Below are 6,921 nucleotides of genomic sequence, written 5' to 3'. Positions count from 1 at the left end.
CTGCGTGCAATGCCTTTCAATTTCTGTAGGAATATAAAGAGGAAGATAACGCGGGGAGAGTGGGAAAAAAATCATTACATATGCTTCTTGTTCTGTAGCACATGACCTCAAAATGTGCAGATCTGCATGAGCTGCAGCTTTCAGTCAATAGTCCCATTTCTGTGTGTGTTAAGTGCTTAGTTCATTTTGGGAGTCTATTAATGGCTTCTTCATAGTTCGTTAACCTCTTAGCCCTGATCCCTTCCTGTCATTCTTGAATTCTGTTCTCTCTACCTTGTAGCATGCATATATATGTATGTATATGTATAAAAAATCAGTGCCCCTCCACACACGCAATAATTACTGAGTGTATCATTCCCATCCATAATGAGCCATTAATGCAGCGTTATTTTCGCAGACAAACTCCTTGTGCATTTTTACATCAGACAAGTGATCCATTCACATCACATCTGGAGTTAGTCCAGAGAGTAATTTACAGATGTAGCGTTGTTCATTTATATGGGCTGAATTACACAGGCTACTACTCGAGGCAGTGTTTTAATGACTGGAATCACACATTCAGGCTGGAAGAAGTGCAGAATACATTCAACATCAAAGCCAATTTCCAAGGAGACTGGGTGACCAAAGAATAGTCTGAATAAACCCACAGAGCAGCTTGACGTGGATATAGAAATAAGGAATTTAACCCCTAATATCCAGTAGAGCTCGCACCATCTGCAAGGCTTCAGCGCTGGATATTAAGAAGTGACCAGAATGCTACCCCCAAACCTCTGGACGTGGAGAGCCATGGCACATGTTCTCATGGTCACTGCTGCATCCTCGTCTAACAAGTGGCAGTATCATGTTCTGATTCTCCCCCTCCCCAAGCATTCATTAGAAGAATCACTGTTTACTGTGTTCTTGTAAAAGAGAAATTCTGCAGTTTGTCGTCATATTAAAATCCCAAATACGCAATTGCAGACGCGGTTGTTCCGTCAAGGCGCACGGAAAGGGTGATTGGATATTTTTGCCTCATTATCACTTGCGGCAAGTGGTAGGGACAGCTGTCAACGTGCTAAAGGGGAACGTCCAGACCAACAACTTTGCCCAAATATGAGGCATTTTGTGTTTTTGTTTTTTTCCTTTTTAGGTGCCCCGTGTTTTAAAGAAACTTGTAAAAAAAAAAAAAAATCTAAACAGTAAATCGTGAAGAAAATAATTTGACAACATGAGAAAAAAAAAAACAGTATTGCATCCCAGGTTTGCATGTTTTAATAAAAGTAGATGTCGAAACACTACTTGATCAAAGAGAGGATTGTTTTTAAGTCACGACAGGTGCAAACAAATACTCACTGCAGAATGAATGAAACGGAGGAAAAACAATTTGCGCAGTTGCCCTACCTTGTCAACACAGTAGACTGACCGTCCCACAGTTGCCTCCAGAGTAGTCCTGGGGATTCGGCTGAAATTGCTTCTTTGCTTTGAGATTATTACAAGTCGGGATTGATCATATACGACGTCACTTGGGTGATAAGGTCCCACTGACTGTAGTATCTTCCTGTATCGCTCCGTCTGTGAGCTGCAGAGGCATCACTGAACGTATGAAACAGCGCTTCACACGAACGGAGAAAGGGAAAGTCCGACATGGAGTCTGCTGCCTGGATTCCTCCGCGGTAGAGTCGTCCGGTTTTGACTCACGAAACATACTCGAGACCAGCTGTAAAATTCTTATGATGTCATGTGAATTAACACTTAAGCTTAGGTTGTTATAAGCAAAAGGCGGGAAACTATAAATATACTCACAGCTGCATTTAATTACCTAATTTACAAGCTAGGTTAAAGGTTAATTACTAACAGCTAGAAGCTAATATTGCTATAACTCAACATTTACCTGAACAACAGGAATACTGAGGCTGTACACGGAGTTATTGACAGGTATGTCTAATAACAACAATAGCGGCTTCAAAGCATTTAATATCGTAAGGCAAAGACCCTACAGTAATACCAGGAAACCCAAACACCCAGACAAGCACCCTACGAACAAACACTTGGCGCTATTGGGAAGGAAAAACTCCCTTTTGACAGGAAGAAACCTCCAGCAGGCTAAGAGAGGGGCAGCCATTTTTCCACTGGGGGTGAGGGGAGGAAGACAGCACAAAAGACACACTGAAAGAGAGCTAATATTAGCCTAATAGTAGCTAATGACTAAATGCAGAGAGGTGTTTAAAGGTGAGAGAAGACACAGCGCATCATGGGAAGCCCCAAGCAGCCTAGACCTATTGCAGCATAATTAAGGGGGGATTCAGGGTCACCTGATCAAGCCATAAATGCATGCTTTATCAAAAAGGAAAGTTTTAAGACCAATTTTTAAAGTAGAGAGGGTGTCCAAACTGGGAGCTGGTTCTACAGAAGAGGGAGCTGGAAGCTGAAGGCTCTGCCTCCCATTCTACTTTTAAATATCCTATAGAAACCACAGTTAAGCCAGTAATCTGAGAGGGAAGTTCTCTAAAATATTAGGGATAAATGATTTAACACAGCTCTTTAAGCTAAAGCATAGGTGTCAAACTCTGGCCCGCGGGCCAAATTTGGCCCACAGCCTAATTACATTTGGCCCGCGAAGCCATACCAAATTACTATTAGAGCTGGCCTACTGGTATTATACAGCTAATATATATATTGTTTAGTATTAAGCTTTGCTTGTTCCATATTCAGTTTTCCAGCAAAACTTATTTGAGTCCATAAGAAAAGATTCATTCTTATATCTGGAGGAAGATTTTTTTTTCAATAAATATTAATCTTAGCCCGCGACTTTGTTCCAGTTTTGAATTTTGGCCCACTGTGTATTTGAGTTTGACACCCCTGAGCTAAAGTTTTCAATTCCCATCTTACCAAAGGAATCAAGAACTGCATTTTAGCCTCAGTTCTTAAGCCAACTTATATCAACGTGATAATATATAATATATCTTACGTGATAAATAAAATAATACAAATTTTAAGCGTGGGTGAAATATGGCCTGGTCGCAGCAGGTGTCGTACAGGTCATGCACCACTGTGGATGTCATCTCATTTGTAAGGAAAATGCATTTGGCAGAGAAAATCTGTTTTTCAGGGGCCCAGTCCATTTACTTAGCTATGCTGCTCAACCCACAAATGCATTTTTCTTACAATTGTGGCATCATTCAAAGGGGACATAAACAGGCTTTCCAATGATATAAGATTAATTTGCAAGGAGCATTGTTACAAGAATGAAGTATTGAACCAAACACAAATTGCCTTACATTTTGTGCTAAATTTATACATATTAAAGAATATTACTGTTTTGCAAACATTCTCATGAGTCTTTATTACTGCATCTACTCTGTTTTCTGCATTATTGTTAATACAGACTTATTTATAGAGCTGTTATGTCAAATTTGTTGCGATGTCTGTTGTCCTCTTGGATAGATCTGTCTAGAAAAAAAAACCCCGTAATAATTAATCACACACATACACAAAAAAATTCATAACTGTGTAACATAATGCATACTTCTCCCATTACGCTCTCACTGCCAGTGACACTGCTGAATGACTGGAGGCTACTTTGCTAGTTAAAACAACAACAAGAACCAACATAGCATGCCAGCCAGTGTTTTATGCCTGCCAGGCAGCCTGAATCTGATAACAAGGTTGCATACTTCAATGGCAAAACCCTGGTAACAACAGCAGCAGCACCATAGACTGGTGTTGGATTGTGAAAGATCGGGGTTTAACCAAATCACTTATGCATGTAGAATGTGATACATGGCTGTGCTTTGGTTTTGACAGCGCACAAGAAAATAGCTGCATTGACACATTATTAGGAGGATTTACTGTAGCCCAAAGGCTTTTCATCAACAAGCGATCAACAATTTATTGGTGGCAGTCAGTCAATAAAGGCGTTCCCGGAAAGTGTGGGTGAAATCAATATTTCTGTGACCCAACTCACAACCCGGAGCCTGAGAGGGAGGGAGGAGAAAATAAATAAATAGAGCTATAATGAGTTGTTACACTTGCTCTGTATGCAAATAAGATTGATTATTTGCGTTGCTGGTGAAGCATTAAAAATGAACTGAGGTGAAATTTGTACAAATCACACTAGCCAGTTTTTGTTCCTCATTTCATTCCATTTGATGTTCATTATGGGTGTAATGATTCAAGCCTGCCTGATCCCAGTGCGATGACAGACTTTTCTTTCTGAAGGGAAAACTAAATTCTCCCTCGAAGCTGACAGCAGTAAATCTCTCAGAGCTGTCCTTCAAGAACAACAAGGGCAGAGATCTAAACGCAGGAGCGTGTGTGTATGCATTGTACTTGGATTGTGTGTGTGCGTGAGTTTGTATGTGATGTCTCCAAGGGAACTTGTGCTGATGCTTTTAGTCCCTGAGGATGAATGTGTTGTCCGATTTGCATCACAGTATCTCGGATGAGCAGAAGACCAATGACACTTACCTAGGCCCACATATTAAAGTGTGTTATGAGACTTGGTTCCTTCAAAATTTGCCAAGAAAAACAAAATCCATGACGCTTACTTAACCAAATTAGCAAAACGGAAAATATTTAATATTGTATTTTTAAAAAAGAGAGCAGTGTTTGAAGACATTTTTCAACGAATTTGTACTGAACAGCTACTCTTGGTGTATGCATTTGTGTAGCCGGTCTATGAAAGAATCCGGACCATGTTTTACCCTTCTCTCAGACTCAGCATGCAACAGCCAGCTATTTATCAATAATTCAGTCCAAAGGAGGTTTGCAAACATATAAAAAATGACAGAAAGTGAAAAGTAACTGTTAGATTCTGTCATCACAATTACCCTCAAATGACATATTGATAGTCTGTCAGGAATCACAGACTCTTCAGCTCTCAAAGAACTCCAAGATGCTATTATAAGAATTAAGAATACATGTCTTGCTTTCTTTTCATTTGCCTTTCTGTAATTCAATATTAGTAATGTTCAGTATTTTAATGTGAATTTAAGTATTGACCCTGTCAACAGAATAATCTGGTGGCTCATGATTACATTTCAGTTTATTTGATTAATCATATTTATGATGCTTGGAGATGAAGCACAAGCCATATTCATGTAAATTATTAATCATTCATTAAAAATTCTGCTGATGCTGCCACAGCAATGACAGCATAACAGTGTCAATCCTAATGAGTCTGTTTAAAAATGAGACCAAAGCATCAACTAGCTGAACTTTTAAAAGAGTAATTTTCTTGCAGAGATAAATTTGTTGGGTGAATAAAAGTAAAAGGAATCTAGACTGCATAGCAACTGAAATTGAATAAAATTAACAAAACAAATATGTATTTGCATCTTTGACAGCTTATTGATTGCAGCAGTAGTATGCACCAGATGTCAGCCAATTTCAGTTCTACCTTCCAATCCTTTTCTCTACTGCCACTCGTCCTTCTTCTGCTGCTTCTCTCAGAACGATTTCAGACTTGAGAGATTAGCAGTTCTCGGCTACGAGGCGTGGCTGGATGAAATCAGTTTCACTGGATAGGAGTCTGTAAGCACATTCCCACCCAGCATTTTTGATCGGTGCTCGTGGAAGAGACCCGAGGGACATGTGAAAACCTTTGATGTTCCCTTCAAGACTGTTGCTTTCCAGCTTGATTTAATCCAAGCCTCTTTGTCTTGGAGAAAATTTATTCCAGGCTGGAAAATAACGGGTAAACATTACTATCTAATTTAAACCTTTCAGTAGTTTTAAACCTAAGTGTGCACACATACAATGTACTACAATGGCAGATGCTGTGTGTGAAGGTCTGAAGTTAAAGATAGAACGAACATGTTGCATTTTCTAATTTCACAGTTAATGTTGCACATCTTTTAGCCCAAGGAAATGATAACTCATTACAAGTCCTCATGCACATAACTAAACATTCATATTCACAAGAAAGAACTGAGGTGATGCACAAACCAGAAGAATTTGTTTATGATCTTTATGAACATACACAATATGCTGCTTATCGTGTTTACTTCATGCTAAGTCTTCGTCTGCAGCCATCTAAACACTAGTAAAAATACTAAGAATAGAAATGGCACTGGAGCTAAATAATTCAGATGTAGGGGTGGAATACAAAATGAGTTTTTCAAAAACTAAAAAATTACAAGCCCCTGGAAATGCTGATATTATAAAATCACAATGCTGTGAGTGATTTGTGTGTGTAGATATTAAATCATTAGATAAACATTATTTCAGATCAGGATGAACAAATCGGATCTTGGAATTGTATCACATTGATCCATTTAGGTTGTATTGATTGAGTTCATGTATTAAGGATTATCATAAAAGAGTTAACACATACCACTAAAACCAAGTTGGTAAAAGTCTTTTTTGTACCTCTGGCCTTACTTTCAACACTCTAAACTTTAAAAAAGAATCAAACTCCTCATCTTTCAGAACAGAATAGGCGACATTTACACTTTTTTACTTCTCACATTCACGCGGCTGCCCTCTGCCATTCATGCTTAGCCTCTCATTCCCCTCTACGGGACTTTTGCTTTTCACACTTAGCTAAACTTTACAAAAGAAATTCATGGGGAAGTATTAAATATTGAACAGTACGAGTAAGAGTGTAACAGCGGTCATCTGTCAGCACAGGGGATGAGTAGGAAAGAACAAGATTCATGGGTAAAGGAAAAAGACTAAAGTCCTCCCTACACCAGAGCAAAAAGGAAGAGATAAGATGAGAATAAAAATATCTGTTATTGATCTCCATTTTTAACCCATCCTGAAAGCTTGGAGTAGCATACCCCTGCATGAGGACTGACTAGGAGATCATGTAAACACAGTAAAACCCTGGCCCCATGTGGACTCTTTTACTGTGAGGAAGTGGAGCTTACTACTGAGTCAGTTTCTCAGTATGCCTTGTTTGTGATCATTTGAGTTTCTTAAATTCTCTGCAAATTCTCA

The 6,921-nt window shown here is 39.0% G+C and overlaps 1 protein-coding gene across 3 annotated transcripts in view; it reads right to left on the bottom strand.

Moving 5' to 3' along the window:
• dlgap1b (discs, large (Drosophila) homolog-associated protein 1b) overlaps nt 1–1,591 on the bottom strand; it is a 96,160-nt gene extending 94,569 nt beyond the window's left edge. For all 3 annotated transcript variants that reach the window (XM_042218085.1, XM_005912366.3, XM_042218140.1), the window contains exon 1: nt 1,381–1,591. The gene's annotated coding sequence lies outside the window, so the exon portion shown is untranslated. The remainder of the gene's footprint in view (nt 1–1,380) is intronic.
• Nucleotides 1,592–6,921: the final 5,330 nt, after the last annotated feature.

The sequence above is a fragment of the Haplochromis burtoni genome, unplaced genomic scaffold (assembly GCF_018398535.1).
Source record: "Haplochromis burtoni strain Fernald_Lab_line unplaced genomic scaffold, NCSU_Asbu1 Contig_1, whole genome shotgun sequence".
NCBI classification, from domain to species: domain Eukaryota; kingdom Metazoa; phylum Chordata; class Actinopteri; order Cichliformes; family Cichlidae; genus Haplochromis; species Haplochromis burtoni.
The sequence above is the reverse complement of the archived record's forward strand: the minus strand, read 5'-3'. Positions and strand labels throughout refer to the sequence as shown.